Below are 21655 nucleotides of genomic sequence, written 5' to 3'. Positions count from 1 at the left end.
ATCGTCTCGATCATTTCATCAATCTTGGGCTCAAACATTGCCTCGTTGGGAATGTGCTCTGCATGATCATCCCCCGAGCTGTCAGAGGCTACATGTTGTGGCCTCACATATGCTGCTTGACCAAAGCGCCTGCGAACACGTCTATTGGGTTGCAAGATTGCTGCTTGTTGGCCAGCGTCAGAGTCCGACGAGTTATAATTGGCAGCAACTCGATCTATAATAGATGGATCGAACTCTCCGAATTCGTGAACGTGCTGCAAAGAAACACGTCTTGTCCGTCGCACAGCATGCTTGAATTGATTACAAGGACATAAGACCCTCGTTGAGAGATAGGTGTTTCGGTTGGACTGTCCCACATCCTCGTCACTACTCATAATGAGGATAAAAATCTTATAACCTGGACAACAAATTTAATATTCTATTGGCATTCTTCGTCTTATCTCTCTCTCTCTCTCTCTCTCTCTCTCTCTCTCTCTCTCTCTCTCTCTCTCTCTACCTCACATTCTCTAGTCATGTCCAATCCCCGCACACCTCCGTCTAGAGGTGCACGGAGATCAGAACCACCGGGTTATAATCTCGTCTTTATTGGTCAATACCTATATTTGTGGGTACAAGAAATCTACAGACCCACGTCTACATGATACTGCATGTAGTGGACAAAACCCCTTTGCCTCTTCTCTAGCTGTAGCACTTCACAGCATCTTAACATCTTTTCACAGTAGATCTTTTCACTGTTCGTCTAACTCTAAACCCTAAACCGTAAGTAATTCTTGCGTGGACTCGATCTAACGTAAATAAGCGTAAATCTAAATAAACGTAAATCTAACTAAAAATAAACCTAAATCTAATTTAACATAAGTCTACATCTAACCTAATCTTTAACGTCTTTTGGGATAGTTTCCTACGACGTTAAAACTCTCTTCTTCTTGTGTGTGTGTGTGTGTGTGTGTGGGTAAACCTAAATAAACCTAAGTCTAATCTAATATAACATAAATCTAAATCTAACGTAAATTATGTTATATTAAAAACAAAGAACTAAACTAGCAGGGATTATAAGAACCTTAAAACTGATTTAACACATAATTTTTCACATAACTCGGCAAGAGTTGGCATTCTCATCACTAAAGATGTGAGAGTTAACTTCCGGGGGTGACGCTGCCTCATCTCCATCCACATCTGACGACAGCAATTGGCCCTTTGGACCGTTTTTGCTCTTGTTACTAACTTTGAAGTTGCTGTTGAATGACTAGAGGTTGTCTAGATGGTCATTGTCGGGGATGTAGTGACTCTTGCCGCCCTGAAGATCCACCTTCTTCCCTATCTTCTGAAGACATTTCACCAGTAATTTTGGATCGACGGAGCCCACCATGAGTGAAGGTAGCAATACCCTATATTCCATTGAGGGCTTTCTTTACCCGCTTCATGCAGGCATCGCATTCTATGGAGACCTAAATCTAATCTAATATAACTTAAATCTAAATCTAGCGTAAATAAACGTAAATCTAACTAAAAATAAACCTAAATCTAATCTAATTTAACTTAAATAAACCTAAATCTAATTTAACGTAAATCTACATCTAACCTAATCTTTAATGTCTTTTATGATAGTTTCCTACGACGTTGTAACTCTCTTCTTCTTGTGTGTGCGCGTGTGTGGATGTGTGTGCCAATAAAAAGAGATGAATGGTATAAACTTTCTATCACCCATGCCAAGTATGATAGATTGGTTATGCCATTTCCCTCTTGAATAATAGGTCTTGAGTTCAACTCCTCGTCGGCTAGATCTTTAGGTCTTTTAATTTTAATTAGTTTCCTACGACGTTAAATTAGTTTCTCTCTTTTTCTCTCTCAATGTGTGTGCATTTTTTTGTTTACGCATGTTTTCTCTCTCTTTTCCTCTCTCAATGTGTGCGTTTTTTGTTTATGCATGTTCTCTCTCTCTTTTCCTCTTTCAATGTGTGCGTTTTTTGTTTATGCATGCTCTCTCTCTCTCTCTTTTCCTCTCTCAATGTGTGTGTGGATTCTTTGTTTATGTATGTGTGTGTGCGTTTTTGTTTATGTTTGTACTCTTTCTCTCTCTCTCTCTCTCTCTCTCTCTCTCTCTCTCTCAAAAACACTATGTGTGTGTGTGTGTGTGTGTGTGTGTGAGAGAGATAGAGAGAGAGAGAGAGAGAGGGAGAGAGAAAGAGGGGAAGGGAACATGAGAGTGAGGAGAGGGAAGGAGCATACCTGGCTCTCCTTCCTCTCCTCATGTGTGTGTGTGTGTGTGTGTGTGGAGAAGAAAGAGAGAGAGAGAGAGAGAGGGAGAGCGTTACCTGCTCCTTGCTTGAGGGCGCCGAAAAACTCAGATCGAAGATCTGAGTTTTTGGGCGCTCTCTATTATTTTTTTTAGCCCAACCGACGTTGCTATGAGTATCGCAAATTTACTTGTAAATTTGCAACGCTCATAGGGACACAGAGAATTTTTTTTTTGAGCGTCGCTAATATGAATAGCCTCTTGTAGTGAAAGTGAGACCACTTTCTGCAGCTTTGAAGCCCAGCTTACTGCTGTGCCTCTAATCATGAACACATGGCCAGTACTGCTCCTTCGAGTATCTTTGTCACCTGCCATATCTGCATCAGCATACCCTTCTAGAAAAATATCAGTTCCTCCAAAATACAAAGCATTTGTTGTTGTCCCTTTTAGATACCTAAGTATCCACTTCACAGCTTGCTAGTGTTCTTTACCTGGCTTGTCCATGAACCTACTCACAACTCCCACTGCATGTGCAATATCTGGCCTTCTCCAGACCATAGCATACATTAGAGAACCTACCGCTGCAGCATATGGAACTTTATACATATAGGCTATCTCCTCTTGTGTCTTTGGACACATATCCTTTTTTGATTTAAAGTAACCAGCCAAAGGTGTAGAAACTGGTTTTGCATTTTGCATTGTAAACCTTTCTAGTACCTTCTTGATGTAATCCTCTTGAGATAGTTTTATTTTCTTCTTCGTCCTATCCCTTGATATTTTCATACCAAGTATCCTCTTTGCAGCACCTAAATCTTTCATTAAAAAAGATTTAGACAGATCCTCTTTTAGGTCTTTGATGTCTTGCATGTTAGCACTTGCAATCAACATGTCATCAACATACAACATTAGGATGATGAATTTCCCATCTCCCAAATTCTTCGTGTAGACGCAGTGATCCATTTGCATCTTGTGAATACATGATCCAACATCCATCAATCAAACTTCAAGTACCATTGTCTTGATGCTTGCTTTAAACCATACAAGCTCTTTTTTAATCTGCAAACCATTTTCTCCTTACCTTTTACTTCATACCTCTTTGGTTGAAGCATGTAGATTTCCTCCTCTAAGTCACCATGAGGGAATGCCGTATTTACATCCATTTCCGCGAGATTTAAATCATGAGCAACTAGAAGGCTTAAGAAAAGCCTAATTGAGTTCATTTTTATAACACGAGAAAATATTTCATTGAAGTCAATACCTTTCTTTTGAGAAAACCCTTTTACCACAAGCCTAGACTTGTACCTTTTCTTCCCACCTTCTTCTTCCTTCAGCTTGTACACCCATTTCTTTTGAAGTGCCCGCTTACCTATAGGCAACTCAACCAACTCCCATGTTTGGTTGTGATGTAGTGAGTCCATCTCCACTTGCATGCTCTTCGTCCATTCTTCTTTGGATTCATGTTGCATAACTTCTTTGTATGATTTTGGCTCTCCAGAATCTGAGATCAAGAGATGGTTGAAGGAAGGAACAAACCTTCTGGAGGTCTACTTGATCTTGTAGATCTTTGGGAAATAGGTTGAGGCTCCTCATTCGGTTGATGTTGTTGCACATTGTCACCGTTTGCAGTCCTTGAGTCTTCACTGTCCTCAAGCTCCATGTACTCATCACCAGTTTCTTTTGTTTGTTTTCTTTCCAAGTAATCTTTGTACATATTTTTTTCGTAAAAAATTACATCCCTACTCCTTAAGATTTTACCATTTTCAGGATTCCATAGGCGATACCCAAAGTCACCTTCTCCATAGCCAATGAAGAAACACTTTTTGGACTTTGCATCTAGCTTTGATCTTAGTCTTCTATCTATGTGCATGAAAGCCTCACACCCAAACACTTTGAGAAATGCATATTTCACCGATTACCTGTCCATGCCTCTTCTGGAACTCCCCCATCCAATGCCGTTGAGGGTGACCAATTGATTAAGTACACAGACGTACTTACAGCTTCTGCCCAAAGCTCAACCGATAGGCTTGCATGTAGCCGCATGCTTCGTGCTCACTCCATGATATTCCCGTTCATCCTTTCTGAAATCCCATTTTGTTGAGGTGTCCTTGGGGCTGTCCTTTGCCTCTGAATGCCATTGCTAGCACAAAAGCTTTCAAAAGCTTGGCTGCAATATTCGCCTCCATTGTCGGATATAAGGCATTTAACCTTGCTACCTGTTTCATTCTCCACAAAGGCTTTCCACCTTTGAAATATGGAAAATACATTGGACTTATTCTTCATGACATAAACCCATGTTTTTCTAGTCACATCGTCTATGAATGTTACATAGTACAATGAGCCACCAAGTGATGGTGTACTTGCAGGACCCCAAACATCAGAATGAACCAACTCAAGTTTTTTATTTATTCTCTCATTTCGTGATTTTTGAAAATAATCTCTCATGAAGAAGGCAAGTTTCTATCTCTTCCTAGAAGGCTCCCTCTATCAAAGAGGGAAGGATCAAGTGTGCAGAAGAGTACCAACTATCGAGGAAATTCCAGCCATTCTAAAAGGTTTGCATGAAGAGGCATGTGGTGGTCATTTTGCCCAAGAATCAACTATGAAGAAGATTTTTCTTGCGGGGTATGTTTGGCCAAGCTTGCATGTGGATGTTCATCATTGGTGTAAAAGCTGTCACAATTGTCAGATAAATGGAAATAGAAGGTTGGTGCATGGCCCGAGGCAAATAGTGCCTGCAAATGGACCCTTTGAAAAGTGGGGCATTGATGCTATGGGTCCTCTGTCTAGGACAAAAAATGGTAAACTCTACATTCTAGTGGCTGTAGACTATATGACTAGGTGGGTGGAAGCTCAAAGTGTGGCAAGAGTGAATGAGAGGACAGTTAGCAAGTTTGTGTACAATAACATTTGTTGCAGATTTGGCACACCTTTGGAGATTGTTTCTGATAATGGTCCAGGGTTTAGGAAGGGCTTGCTCACAGAAGTTTGTGAAGAGCTTCACATTCTACATCATCATAGCACACCATACTACCCACAGTCAAATGGTTTGGTGGAGAAGGTTAATGGTGTCATTGCAGGAATCATTAGAAAGATGGTGCAAAACAAGACAAAATTATGGGATGACTTCTTGGATGGTGCCTTGTGGGCATATCGAACCACATATAGGGAAGCCACGGAATTCACACCATTTCACTTGGTCTATTGTCAAGAGGCTTTGCAGCCTATTGAGCTCAACATTCCAACAATGCGACTTCATGGCAAAGGAGCACAAGATGATCAAGAGGTATGGATGGATCGACTTCTTACGTTAGTGGAGCTTGAGTGGAAAAGAGAAGTAGCATATGAGTGCTACAAGAGGAAAGCCACACAAGCGAAAGAAACGCACGACAAGAAACTGAAGGACAAAGGCATCAAGGAAGGAGAGCTTGTGCTAAGGTATGACAATCGACTTGACGATCGTTTTGATGCCAAGTTTGAAACTAGATGGCAAGGGCCATACATAGTCAAGAAGGCTTTCAATTCTAGTTACTATCAGCTTATGGACTTGAATGGTAAAGAGCACTCCAGGAAGGTAAACGGGTATCGCTTGAAGCCCTATTTGAGTCGCCTTCTACCAAAGGATCTACCAAGCATCTGTCCAAAGGCTGCTGTCTCATGTAAGTATTGTTACATGAAGCATGAGTGTAACTCAAGCCAAAATTCTGAGGGGCCAAACAATGAAGATCTCGTCAAGGACTCTGAAGCACTCTCTTTGGAAAAGATGCTGTATGATGGTACATGAGTATACCATAATCCTAGGGGAGGGCTAATGATAGCCGTTTTTTGGCTCTCCATAATTGCCATAGTAAGTTACTCCACCCTACCAAATTCACCCAAACACTATGGCTATCCCTACCATTTCAGTGTACATAGGCGTGTGTGAGTTAGGGGCTTTTCCCATATCTTCTTAAAAACCCTCAGCTAGCTAGTCACTGGGCTAGTTGAGCCAAAAAAATAACAAAATAAAAGTATATTATGGCCTCTTTGTGTGTAAATATTTCATTGTATATATGGCCTAAATATAGGGATTTTTTATAATTATTTTGGTATTTTATTTAAATATTTCTACTTAGGTGTGTGTTTTATTAAACCTATGTACACCTTTTTTCATCCTCTTATACCATAATGATATTTTTTGCCGATATGTACATACTCTAACCTCATATTTTTCCTTTATACAAATCACTCCCACATTTTCACCCTCACCTTCGTGAAAACAAAAAATTGATTTCTACTCATTGGTTACTTTTATTATATTATTTACTTGCATACCTTTTCCTCTTTCACCCAAAATAATTCAAGGAGGGACCATATCATATGATTCCAATATCTTTCCATATCCATAACTCCTCCATATTTTTATTATTATTTTTACTCATTATTCTAACACCATGTGCTCATTGAGCTAAAGTCCATGAATAGTCCATACACTAGTCCCACCATGTATATATTTCTTTGTTCACCAATAATCCTCCTCCATGCATGGGTCAAGGGCAACTTGGATGCTTTGTATTATAATATGACAAAGGAGGGGCTCACTCTTGGATGCATTGTACAAATTCAACAAAGGAGGGGGCCACTAAAAGACTTTTGCAGGCATAGAAAACAGGCTTTTTGGTGAGAATTTTGGCACCTATCTCCACTCCGAATTTGGAGCGGTGGTTAAAAGAGAAAATGTAGCCCACGCTCTGAATAATCACCTCAAATTGTTTCATGATTTTTGGAGCTACCAGCGGTGAGCTATGATTTTTTGAGTGGACCCCAGTCTGCCCACTTTTCTCACAAGTAGCCCTTAGTCTTCTCTCACCCTTCCACACACCTACTCACTCTTACACATCCCTCCCTCTCCTTCCCTCACTCAAACCTGCAATTTCCATGGCTTCTTCCACCCTCTTCACCATTACCCTTCTCTCTCATCCCTATAGTTCTTTTATGAACCTCTACATACATACACCCTCTCCATGTCTCTCTCTATTGATTCTATGTTACAATTTCATTTACCTCTCCTAAAAATATCTAAAATTCAGCATCTTAACCATGATAACTTCTGAAAATTGAGGATTTTTCATCAACAAATCCTCTTTTCATCGTGGTGGTCAACCGTGGCGGCGACGTAAAGAAGCGAAGAAGAAGAAGACCAACGGTCATTTTTTCCACAATCTACACAAGGGTGAGTTCAAGATTCTTCAAAGCTTCACCATCTTAATGATTCTCTTTTAATTCACCCCACTTCCTTCATCAAATCAACTCATCCTACCCATTGTAAATGTATCACTAACAATTCTAGTGATTATTACCACTAACAACTAACTTCTCTTGTAAAAATGCACCCACACTATCAACATATGGAGTAGGCAACCGCACAAGTAAACCAAATTCACTCACTCCCATGGAAGTTTCTCTCCTTTCACCACATCAATAATTCTCTTACTTGAGCCCACATCCATGTGACTCAAGAGAAAAGAGAGACCCCATTATCATTTGAAATTCATAAAAATTCATAATCCTTGATCTTTCCTAATAAAATTGATTAGGCTTAATCCTAATCAAGGCTTCTAAAACCTATAAATAGAACCCATTCCTCCTTGTAAATCACATCACTATACCATTGCACACTAGATTGAGCGTACCACATGCCAGTTCTATCTTGGTTGTAAAGAGAGAGTAAGCTTTCTATACACCATCACCTTGGTGCATAGAAAAGCTTGAGCTAGTTTGAGTGAGTGCGAGTAGAAGATATTCTTCCTACCATTGTTGTATCTACCCCAACATCAATAAATTGGTAGTTTTAGGTGCAATTCATGTACGGCCAAAGGCTCACGCTTCTCCTCCAATTTGGCTTGGCAAACTCATTCAGCTTCATAAGGTGACTTGTTTCATTGAAGGTTATTGTTTTGTTGCTTGTGATTCATTGGCTATTGTTTGGCTACCATTGTAAGAGGGTGGATGGTGAGAGGGCTCCCAGAACCCTAAGACAATGTACTAGTGATGCTAAAACCAAATCTTGTCACTTGATTCCGCAAGCTCTAAGTTCCTTTTTGTGCAAAATATAAAGTTGAAGCTAAGTTGTACACCATATCGCTCTCTCTCTCTCTCTCTCTCTCTCTCTCTCTCTCATGTTTTAGTGTGTGAGAGTGTTCCATTGGTGTTAGGGTTAGTGTAAATTCCTTGCTTGTTTGTGGGTTGCTCTAACGATTCTCCTCTTTTGCATCCTAGTTCGCTCTTAAACTAGGTGGTGCCCCTTGTGTAGTTGGGATTTGGATGTGGGTTTGTTGTTTTGGTTTGTGTTGTGTTGTGCCCCAGCCCCATTGAGCAGCACGGGAGCCTTGAAGGGTGTCTAGAGGTTGCTCTTCTTGTTGCCTGCCCCGGACCGCATCACCGGTAGAACCACAGTGCACTGCCAACTTCTGTAGTTGCTGCACAAGCTGAAGGTTGCGTACTAAAAATACACAAGTAATGTGTAGCGACCTTGTCTCCCTTGGCACCATTTAAAACAACCAACTCAGTCTACTGGTGATTTCCTACCATTAGTAATGCTCCAGAGCGAAATCCAAAAATCAAGTAGTGAGGAAATATATGATTGTATCTCGTCCCCCTGTGTGGTTTGAGCCAGGATTGGATTATGTATTACTCACTGAGTGTGATGAGCCCACTTGTTACAAAGAAGCCATTCAGATTGAAGATAGTGTGAAGTGGAAGTAGGCCATCCAATCTGAGTATAACTTGATTCTAACCAATGAAACTTGGGAATTGATAGAGATACTAGAGTATAAACATGAACTACCTTGCAAATGGGTGTACAAGAAGAAGTAAATGGTAGAAGATCCCGAGCCTAAGTGTAAGGCTAGATTGGTTGCTAAAGAATTCAAGCAAAAGAAAGGCATAGATTTTGACAAGGTTTTTTCTCCATTAGTTAAGATGACTACACTATATCTTGTGCTTGGTTTGGTATCTACCGAGGAAATGGAATTGATACAAATTGATGTGAAGACGGTGTTTCTTTACAAGGGTCTTGAAGAAGATGTCTACATGAAGCAGCCATAAGATTTTGAGATCAAACCTGAGAAGCCAACAAGGGAAAAATTGGTGTGTAGACTCAAGAAATCTTTGTGAAGTCAAAAGATGAGATTGCACTTCTCAAGGATGCTTTAAGCAAGAAGTTTTCCATGAAGTATTTGGGTGATGCACATCATTTTCTTGGTATGCATATCAAGAGAAATTGTAAGCATAGAATACTTGAAATGTCACAGGAAGAGTGTATTCACAAGGTCTTGAAAGGTTTTAACATGCAAGGGTGAAAAGCATTGAGTACCCCAATGGCTGCATATCTAGAATTTAGCAAGAATGATTGCCCTAAATTGGATGTTGAAAAGGCAAAGGTGATGGAAAAGGTAACATATTCTTTGGTAGTTGGCAGTCTCATGCTTGCCATGGTTAGCACGCAACCATATATTTCATTTCCAGTGGTAATGGTCAATAGGTATCTGGAAAATTAGGGCAAAAATCATTGGGAAGTAGTGAAGCATATCTTGAGATACATCAAGGGTTTGGCTAGCAAGTGCTTACTCTTTGGGAATAGTGATGCATCCATAGTTGGATACACTAATTTGGATTATGTGGTTGTGTAGACAGTAGGAGATCCACATCTGTCTCTCTTTTCTTATTTGTTGGAGCAACAATCTCTTGGAGATCATGTCTCCGAAATTGCACTAAGTCTTCCACCAATGAGATTGACTAACGTTGCAGAGACTACATTGTGAAAGTGACAGTGTGATTGCATTAGAAAAGAACCTTGTGTTTCATTCCAACTCAAAACACATCGAGGTCACGTATCATGTGATACATGATATTTTTGGTTAGCAAACTCATTGAGTTAGCCAAATCTCCCACCGATGACATCCCTACAGATGCTCTTACGAAGAGCTTCGCCACAGAGTGGTTAACACATTGCATTGAGATGATGGGTGTAGGGTGAAGCATGATGCTTCAAATTTACACAGGTTTGTAGTAACCATGGGGTGGTCACTACATGTAGAACCTATATATCATGTGCGCTCAAAGACTATTTATAAAATCCCTTAGTATTCAATCTGTAAATTTTTCATTAAGATCATTTTTTCAACACCCTTCTGTATGAAAAAATGTAAGAAAATTTTGAATAAATTAATTTCTAAGCTTGAACCCATGTGATAGGCATTTTTTTGTAGTGAGCCCCCTAAGGTACTAGCATAGACCACTTGGGCCATTATGGCCTTCAAGTGGGAGATTGTAATGGTGCAGGCCATACTCGTTGGGTGCCGTCCATTACTAACCTTATTCATTCTATCATACAAAGAGAATAAGGGGTTGTGGATAGTTGAATCCACTCAGAGCTCCACCACACCTTGTGTCCTAATACACTGCACTCTGCACTTGCACTCGCACGCACACACTCTACATGGCATCTCACAAGGTGGCATGAGAGTAGACGAGGCCAACCCAAATTTTCCAAAACCAAGGAAGTGTTTTTTGTCATTGTGATAAATCCAAGTATGAAACTACTACTCATTCGACCTCTACCTTCCTCACTGTCTATTGCAAATGATAGGGCCACCATCGCTGTATGGGATCACATTTTTGTTTTTTTGGTTCTTTTACACTCAAGTTGGTGCCCTAGGTTGGGCACCCTACCAAACTAAGGGGTACAGCCTATATCAAGGAGAAATGGAATTTCATAAATTTGATAAGCATCTGCGGCGGTAAGATCAACGTGGTACCCTTGAAGCTTTGCAGCTTCTACATGGACAATTTCAAGTGCTTTGAATTATAGGAAACCAAAATTTTGTCTCCTTGGGTGGTATTGTGTGGCTTATGTTTGCTGGTTGACAGCCATGGTTACAAGCAACCATTCAAGGTTAGGTAGCACTATCTCAAGTATGGATAGATCAAGGCCATGCATGGAGGGTGAAAGCCCTTAGATCCGCATGTAGTGGGAGAGATAAGGCAAATCATAGTGTTAGCAAGTAGCCAAAATCCGAAGACAAGGTGCCACAGTGCAAGCATAGCGGATGATAAATTGTTGATAAGAGGTTGGCAATGGCAACGATTACATGTAAACAAGTGTTGAGCCAGCCACATATGCTTTATTCATAAGTTTAAGCTAGATATTGATTGTTGAAATGATATGCTTCCAATATGGTGTAATACTCAGCAAGGTTGGCAATCAACGAGCTTCTCAATTTTCTTTAAACTTTGTCTTGATTGTTTTGACTATAGAATACGACCCCGTACAAGCCTACCCACAAGCAAGGCATTTGTAGACAATTAAAATGTTAATGTACTCACAAATTTTGAAGCTTTTCCCTCCACAAAGAACATGCTCCGCACTTAAATTTTTATGTAATAATAAGGCTTTCATGAGAACAAATCCATATCTACATATATGCATTGGGTACATGGTCACTACAAAAAGCAGGTAAAATAAATACATGAGACGCATTGGAAGAACATTGACATCCACAACTATGAGCTATGACTTTTGATGCCAAGGGAGGTGATTCTAGAAAATTGGTAAGTACGTTAAATTTAAGTTTCAAATTTTGAATTTATTCAATCTTGCAAAAAAAAAATTAGGATGCCAACTTGCTAAGCAAAGGTTGCCTTGTTCAAGCAGAGCTGGCAGTTCGATAAAGTTTTGTAGTTAAGCTTCCTTAGCTATCTCTTTCAATATTGGACAATCTTATGATTCTTAATAAGATGCATGAGTTCTTAATAAGATGCATGATTTGGCAAGGTTGATTATCTATAAAAAAGATTGACAAGTTCAATTTCTTTTGTTTTAACACAAGTGTGCCAACAGGAGCATCTGTTAGCTGTAAGCATTTAGAATTCATTTTGTCTCATCTTTCCCATGGACTTTTGTAAATCAAGGCTTCACTTTAGGACATATTGCATAGAAGTTTCCAAAGTTTAGAATAGGCTATACGCATATGAAATCAATTGGGAAAACTTTGCAACATAGCTGCATGATTTTTTTATGAAGGTGGTATGAACCAAGCCATGAGAGCATGCAGGGTACATCCAATAGCTCTAAGCTTCTAAACATACATGACTATGAGAAAGATTTAAGCAAAGACCATTACCCATAGAAGAGTGACTAGGTTAAATAATTTAAATTTTTTCTTGTTTTTCAATATTTTGAACATTGCTTTGTATTAGATCCCCATTGTCCAAAGCAAATTGCTTTGACAGAGTTCACAAGAAGCAAGGCTCCTAATCAATGCCGTTGTACTATCCATTTACTTTGGATCGAGGGCACTAGCATAGAAGTTTGGAAAATTTGCAATGTCAAGATATAAGTTCACATTTTACATATGGCAACATCAAACTGTGATGTATCCCTTCCAATACACATTGTGCAAGGCATGTAGGGTATGGCTCAAATTGTTGAAAATGTCATTGAATTAAAGGGTTTATCACTCTCTTTTTTTGATATGCATGCATGGTGTGCGAGTACGGTGAGATTCATTCCAATAAATCATTGTTGATGCTTCCACTGTAACAGTAATTACTTTGCTCAAAAAGAGTTGCAGTTGATATGTTTGATTGTGATGTATGTATATTTCTACAATGGCCTCAAGGGGTGAATCTTTAAGAAACTATTCATATAACGTACGTCAAAGGGTATTAAAAAAACCTCTTTACTTACATGCTTAAGGTAATAAAATGATCCCTTTTTCTTCAAAAACTTACGTGTTTTTCTCTAAAATCAATCACCAAACCCTTCTATGAAAAATTTAAGATTTTAGCAATCAAAAAACCCATTCATTTGAACTCACGTGATAGCTTATATGTCTAAGAGGTGAACCCCAATAGATGATGACATACAATTTTACATCATTGGCTTTATGCACAAGGTGCAACCAGTACAAATGACAATTTTTATGGATAGCAAGTAGAAATTTCCTCACAATCAAACCACTAATTTAGGGGATGATATGAATAAATCAAGAGAGCCTCAAAATAGGAAATCTAGTATGACTACCTTCTTTGGGGTGTTGGGAATCTTTAGACTGGGTAAAATCATGTAATGGTGTCTACATAGCTCATGTCCATGGACACGTGCTATAAAAACATGTTGCCATGTTTTCTATACAAGGCTACATTGAATGTCCATCATGTTATAGAATAATCTAAAAATGAAAGCTCTAACAAATTTTAATAAATTTGCTAAAAAAATAACCATGCGTCCATTTTCATGCTATGCTACAGGATGATACAAATAACGTTCCACCATTACATGCTTTTACCCTTTTGTTTAGCTCAATGGGGAGATATAAATGTTGAAGATCTATTTTTGAATAGAATTCCAACTTGAGAGGATCTATTTTTATGTGGGAGTCTTCCTCTTTTGTTAAATGGGGAGATATGATTACTTCAAGATCCATTTGTGAATAGAATTCCAACATGAGAGGATCTATTCTTTAATTTATCACACTATTTGAGTCTATTGGAGTGGTATTTCCAAGGGTATGACCCAGCTAATGCCAATTCACTCCATGAGTGTTGATGATCATTGATTGGCCTCTTCATAAGTATACTTTCAAGGAAATAAGACCTCAATCTACCACGGGGTAGTGGATAGGTTCAGCTTTACAAGTTGATTACAAACACTTTTGGACTCGCTAGATTGTGTGATCACTGTTAACCAGTAGTTCAAGTAGTTTCCATGTAGAATCTAGTCAAGGGGTTTGGAGTGCAAAATTTCACAAAGGGGTTTTGGTTTCTAGGGAAACACCCATGGTTATAAGTTAAATAATCATTGATTTTAACTAATATCTCATGTAGTGTTTAACAGGTTAAAGAAATACTAGTTCTTTTTAGACTAGAGTTTTTGGTAATGTTCCTTCCTCCACTACAAGAGGTACTTAATGTTAGCGACACTCGCAGTGAGACACTCAAATGCGAAAAACCACGGCGTCGCTATAGGCGTCGCTAAGTTACAAGTATCTTAGCGACGCTCATAGTGACGCCTATAGCAACGCCGTCAGGGGTAAAGAAATAACCGAGAGCGTCCGAAAACTCAGATCTCATATTTGAGTTTTCGACAAGCGCTCAAGCAAGCAAGGTAACGCGCGCTCTCCCTCTCTCTCTCTTTCTTCTCCACACACACACACACACGAGGAGAGGAAGGAGATCCATGTATACTCCTTCCCTCTCCTCACTCTCATGTTCCCTTCCCCTCTTTCTCTCTCCCTCTCTCTCACACATACACACACACACACATTGTGTTTTTTTTTTTTTTGAGAGAGAGAGAGAGAGAGAACATGCATAAACAAAAAACGCACACACACATGCATAAACAAAGAATGCACACACACATTGAGAGAGGAAAAGAGAGAGAGAGAGAGAGAGAGAGAGAGAGAGAGAGAGAGAGAGAGAGCATGCATAAACCAAAAACACACACACACATGCATAAACAAAGAATGCACACACACATTGAGAGAGGAAGAGAGAGAGAGAGAGAGAGAGAGAGAGAGAGAGAGAGAGAGAGAGAAGAAGAAGAAGAAGAAGAGAGTCTTAACATCGTAGGAAACTATCCCAAGAGACCTTAAAGATCTAGTCGACGAGGAGTTGAACTCAAGACCTGTTATTCATGAGGGAAATGGAATAACCAATCTATCACACTTGGGTGATAGAAAATTTATACCATTTTTCTCCTTTTATTGGCATGCACACACACCCACGCACACACACACCCGAGAAGAAGAGAGTTTAATTTAACGTCATAGGAAACTAATTCAAAAGACCTAAAGATCTAACCGACGAGGAGTTGAACTCAAGACCTCTTATTCAAGAGGGAAATGGCATAACCAATCTACCACACTTGGGTGATAGAAAGGTTATATCATTTTTCTCTTTTTATTGGCACACACCCACACACACACCAGAAGAAGAGAGTTTTAACGTTGTAGGAAACTATCCCAAAAGACGTTAAAGATTAGGTTAGATGTAGACTTACGTTAAATTAAATTTAGGTTTATTTAAGTTAAATTAGATTAGATTTAGGTTTATTTTTAGTTAGATTTACGTTTGATTAGATTTAGGTTTATTTTTAGTTAGATTTACGTTTGATTAGATTTAGGTTTATTTGCGTTAGATTTAGATTTACGTTATATTAGATTAGATAAATAGGTTTATTTACGTTAGATTTAGATTTACATTATATTAGATTAGATTTAGGTTTATTTAATTTATTTACCTGTTATTGAAGAGGGAAATAGCATAACCAATCTACCACACTTGGGTGATAGAAAGGTTATACCATTTTCCTCTTTTTATCGTTTAAGATAAGGTTAAATTTAGATTTACGTTAGATTAGATTTAGGTTTATTTAAGTTAGATTAGATTAGATTTAGGTTTATTTTGAGTACACCGAAGGATTATACTGCCTACGCGTTTGAGACGCTGCATCGGGGATAATCCCGTTTTGATGCAAACTCTTGCTGTGTCACTTTGCTGCCACCACCTGTCTGGATTGGTCATCCTCTCCTCCCTGATACCAGAGGCGAAGCTTGGATGAGGAGACGCATGCACGACTACATGAGGAGAGGAGTGGAGGGGTATCAGAGAGTGTTGGGGTATAAAGCCCAATGTGGTCGCCCAGGTAAGTGGGCGGGCCGCCAGGTATGTACACATATTCTTTTGTAAAAACCTAATAAGAACTCACTATGCTCTACAAATTATAGTAGAGCGAGTTCACCATATCGTCCTGCTCTTCTTCTCGCACTCTCTCTCGCGTCGCACTTCTGCTCGTACTCCTTCAACTGGTATCAGAGCTCAGATCGAGGCTCGGGGCAGCATTTGAAGGTAGCTAGAGTCACCTACTCATATTGGAGTGAGATTCGACAAGCGAAGATACGGCCCCAAATCCTGCGGGATAGCCCGAAGGACTAGGTGTTCTCAGATTTTCATTCTGAGGTCATCTCGGCCACCGTTTGGCTTCGACAAAGTTTTGCGCAGGCCAATTTCAACTACGTGGTCTCGGCGGGTGCAGATCGGACTCTGCAAATTTAGGGTTTCGGCCTACGAATACAAGTGCTGAGGATATCGGCACTCCAAGAGTGCTGATTTGTGGCTGTCTATACATCAAAGGACGGCTCACAGTTCTTGGAGGCGTGTCACGTACGACACGGCGCATCTACACACAGATTGTAGGCGACATCCAATAGTTCACTAGGTAGCTTCTGTTTGCTGCTTGATATTCCAGATTTCATCCTGACATTGCAAGTACTTCCACATGGGATGTATTGTCAGAGATGATGTATGTCTGTTGAGGGTTTGCTGGCTGTGAGTCACGCAGCAAACAACCGCCGCAGCGGTTACAGCATATACTGAGAAATTTGTGGATATATGACTTTGTGGGAAGTCTATGTACTGTACATCAGATTTACTGCAGCCTTTGTTGAGGGTCGAGTGAGGTTTTATCGAGATGGGGGATTCTCGAATGTTGAGATCCTTTCGGTGATACAGGTCTTGGAGCGATTCCTGGAGCACCCTTAGATAGGCAGCTAGGATGTATTGACTGTGAGTTAGACAGTTGGGATTGCATCTTTTCTTTAATGCCGTTGAGGCATTGTCGCAGTCTATTCTTACAGGCCAGTGACAGGACAGTCAAAGACAGTACAGGTGCAGGACAGGTTTACCCACGTCTTACAGTGTTAGAGAGACAGTAGTTTTTTGAGCTGTTTTTTGGTCTCTTTTTTTAGTACACCAGAGCCATTTTACAAAGGAGACTCTGTCAAAATTTCTGCAGCATCTGAAGCTTTCTTAGTTCATTTGAAAGGCTGCTATTGGTTCAGAGGTCAGTTTACAGGGGAAACTCTGACAAAATTTTCCTAGGAAAGTAAACTATTGTGAAGCGAAGCTATGGCTGGATCACAGGACACTGCTCTGCACAATATCAAGAAGCTGGATGGAACCAATTTCCCATTGTGGAAGAAGCAGATTTGGCACGTGTTGGTACAAAAGAAGCAGATAAAACCTATAAATCTCAAAGGGATAAAACCAGAAGATATGGACGAAGATGAATGGAGCGAAATGGATGAATTAGAACTTTCTACCATTGATAGCCGTTTTTCGGCTCTCTGTGATTGCCATAGTGAGTTATCCCCCCCTATCAAATCACTCAAACACTGTGGTTACCCTCACCCTTTCACTGTATATAGGTGTGTGTGAGTTAGGGGACTTTTCCCATATCTCCTTACTGAAATAAAAAACCCTCAATTAGCTAGGCATTGGGCTAGTTGAGCCAAAAAAATAAAAAATATAAGTATATTATGGCCCATGCGTATGTAAATATTTCTTTGTATATAGGGCCTAAATAAAAGTTTTTTTCATAATTATTTTAGTATTTATTTAAATATTTCTACCTAGGTGTGTGTTATTTATGCTCTGTACATTGCCTCACCATTACCACAATTTTTCTTACCGTTTTTCATTCTCTTTATTCCATATAGAAATATTTTCATGTAAGCTTTTCTTATATTTGGTGTAACTCCACCCCAACAAAAATCCAAAAAAACTAGTTTTATTTATGTGTATATTTTTTCACTATTGTCATTTTTCCCTTCCTACATCTATTTTGTTTTTTTTCTAAAAACTTAGAACACCAAAAATATTTATCTTTTTATGGTAGCCTCATAATGAGAGAGATTTCTTTTGACCCCTTTATATTTTTTCCACTTATATAATTTATATTTGACATGTACATATTTTTTAGACCCCTCAATATTTGATTTTCTTAGTTGTACTATTCACTTATATCATGATCTCAACAATATCTTCAATTATAGACCTACCAAATAAGGTCAAGGGTAGGTGGCATGCATACATGCACTATGGAGGGCTCACTCTTGGAGGTATTTAAAAGAATCATCCAAAGAAGGACCCCACAAGGACCTTGTGCAGTGGAAAAAAACGATCGGTTTTGCTGAATTTTGAAAGTTCACTTGCTCTCCGAATTTGAAAAGGTGATACAAACAAAAGCTGTAGCTCGTGGGCTGAGCTTTTGCCTCAAATTTTTTCATATTTTTTTGAGCTACGAGCTCTGAGCTATGATTTTATTAGTGGAACCCAGTTTTTTCATGCTATGCAGCCACACTCTCTCTTCCACTTTATCATTTTCCTTTTTCACACACACTTCTCCACTCATCATCCCCACCTCTCTCACCACTCCTCTCTGCACCCTACTCACCTTCTCCTCAACCTTGAAGAATAAGAGAAACCATGGTGAACTCATACCTCCCACACACAATTCCATTCCAAAATTGACCACCTAGCCTCATTTTTCCTCCTCCAAATTACCCATATCTATCAAAAAAACCACAAAATTCAGCCTCTTCTCTTAAAAGACAGCATCATGGTGGTTGATTACTCAGCTTCAATTACCTTGTCTCTCAAGGAAGGTCAAGAGTGGAGAAAAAATGTACCGTCAAAGCTAGTGGACCATCAACAAGCCTCAAAATTGGCCCTACTCAAGACACTTGGAGCATCAACCTTGTAAGAAATCCACCTTTTCTTACCTCTTAAGAGTTTTTCTTCCTTATTTGTATCCTACATGGATACTCCCATTGTAACTATCCAATTTCATTTGTAAATTAATACTAACTCTACTAACACTAACCCACTATGAAAAGTCCTATCACCTCCATTTCTCTCCTCTCTCTTTCCCCACCAACTTCTTGATAATTCCAAGCAAAAGAAACTAGATAAATTGCTGAAAATCTAACCCAACCATGGTTAGAGGAGTAACCCTAGCCTTCAAAATTGCTATAAAAGGAGGGTGTAGCTAGCACAAAAGGGGAGAGAAGAAAGAGCACTATGCTATAGCTTGAAAAGCCAAGCTCAACCTCTTGAGAAGGAGCTCTTGAGTGGAATCTCATTGGCATTAGGCATATGTATGTGTTGTATTAGGGGTGATTAACAGGGGAACTCTATGCCATTGTAAGAGAGAGTGATCATTAAATTGAGAGTAGGAAATCTATCATTTCTCCTACTAGTGTAAGCCCAACATTTGCTGGATCAAGGAGGGTGAATTTGGACTAAGCATGGATACCTTGTCTCCCTTCCAACGTGAAGTCATGGACAATAATGATGTGTAAGTGTCTTGGGTTTTATTTAAGTTCTTGATAGCTTGTCTCCGGGTATTGTTATCAATTTAGCCATAAATCCCACATGCTGTAAGAGGGCGACAGGGTGGAGAGGACTCCCCTGGCCTTAAGACAGTGATTGGGGTGGCTTTTTTCTTGTGATGTGTTGTGGTGTAATTTAATCAGGCTATGTTGAACAAATACTAATCTCACTTTGATTGGTCATGACAAATTTGTAAGAAGGCATTAGTGCAACAAGCATCCCTTTCCCCTTCTCTCTCTTTCTTACATATATATATTTATGTTTGCTTGATCATTAACGATACACTTCAAAGCAGTCAGAGCACCATCTCTCTCTCTCTCTCTCTCTCTCTCTCTCTCTCTCTCTCGTGTTTTAGTGTGTGAGTGTTCCATTGGTGTTAGGGTTAGTGTAAATTCCTTGCTTGTTTGTGGGTTGCTCTAACGATTCTCCTCTTTTGCGTCCTAGTTCGCTCTTAAACGAGGTGGTGCCCCTTGTGTAGTTGGGATTTGGCTGAGGTTTGTTGTTTTGGTTTGTGTTGTGTTGTGCCACAGCCCCATTGAGCAGTACAGGAGCCTTGAAGGGTGTCTAGAGGTTGCTCTTCTTGTTCCCCGCCCCGGATCGTCCCAAATTGGTGCCCCCACTGAGGAAAGGCTTGTGTATGTTTTGTGAAGGCTCAACCTTTAGCATAATCAAGTAGCTTGCATGAATCACGAGAATTTTTATGATCCCTTCATTCCCATTGCAAGGCAAAAGGTACACATAATTGTTAGTACTAAGTTGCAATTTCAGTGAGTAATTTGTAGAATTTTAGGTCCTCTTAGGTTGGTAGAGATAAACGCATCAGTAAATCCTTTTATTTTGCCTCTCATTAGGTACGACCTTAGTTTGGACGTCTATATTTTTGTTTTGTTTTAAGAATTAGGTCATGCATAGACCATGGATAATGGCCCAGGAATACAGGTTTTTCCCTTTCATTTCACTCCACACATTAGAGTAAACATTGCAATTAGTAGAAAAATCCATTTTCAACAATGTATGGTATTCATGTTTGGTGCCCAAAGAGTAGGAGAAATTCTTGCGTCACCAAACCCTGTCATTCTACCTCTTGTTGATTATCATAGGTCATTTGATGTGAATATTTTTATTTTGTTGCAGAATAGATTGCAATTTAGAAAATATTATTGTGTAAATCTTTTAAGAAAGAAAAAACAAAAACGCGTCACTTTGAAATCAATTCAATGGAGAGCCAACGCCAAATGTCTGGATATCCTCTTTTCTTTGGAGAGCCTGGAGAGGATGCATAATTATTTCTAGCGAATTTCAAGATTTCTTGCCGTATCAAGAGGATAGTAACTGATCAAGAACGTGTAGAAATGTTTGAGGTGGTCCTTAGGAAAGATTCTAGCACTTGGTTTGACTCTTTGCCTGAGGAAGTTAAGGGGAATTACACAGAAGTTTTGAATCTTTTTAAGAGATACTTCTTTGATCCCCAAAACACTCAAAAACTATGGCAAGACATTGTTTCTCATAAGAAAAAAGACTTAGATGACTACTACTTGTACAAGCAAGAGTTTCTACGTCTTTGGGCTCTATGGATACGAAAGGTTGCTAACCCTGGTGATGGTGCAGAATTTTTAAAGAAGGAGAGGTTCATAGCCGGACTCTTTCCTGACCTTAAGGTAAAAGTTGAGGCGGGTGCACCTGCTACTTTTGATGCAGCTGAAACTAGGGCTGCTGAGAAATATAGGAAACTCAAGTGCTTAAGGGGAGAGGTTCCAATAGAAGGTCTTAGACCCAAAGGTAAGTCACAAGCATCAACATCTAGGGAGCTTCCTGAGGTAACGGCTGAAAGAATTGAGAAGTTAAATGAATCTTTAAGTAGCCTGTCAATTCACCTTGCACAAGCTGTAGGTCCAAAGGGACAAGCAAAGAAGTCAGAAGAGAGAGAGCCACGAACTAGGAGAGTCTTGCAATGTTGGAATTGCAGAGAGTCTGGACATGGGATGTATAATTGTCCTTGGCCCCGTGGAGAGACAGGGAGACCTAACTTGAATTACCCAGTGATGAATGCAGGAGAAGGAGCTGGTCAACAACCAAGGCTTCTACGAAGGCCAAATGGACCAAGACCACCTCCACAAGGGGTAGAAGGAGTTCCACCTTTGCCAAATCCAAATGTGCATGTGGTAGAGGTGACAAATTCAAGAGAGGTTGACATGGAAGCCAATGGCA

The sequence above is a fragment of the Adiantum capillus-veneris genome, chromosome 16, assembly GCF_014529385.1.
Source record: "Adiantum capillus-veneris isolate H3 chromosome 16, ASM1452938v2, whole genome shotgun sequence".
Taxonomy (NCBI): Eukaryota; Viridiplantae; Streptophyta; class Polypodiopsida; order Polypodiales; family Pteridaceae; genus Adiantum; species Adiantum capillus-veneris.
This window is presented reverse-complemented; position numbering follows the sequence as displayed.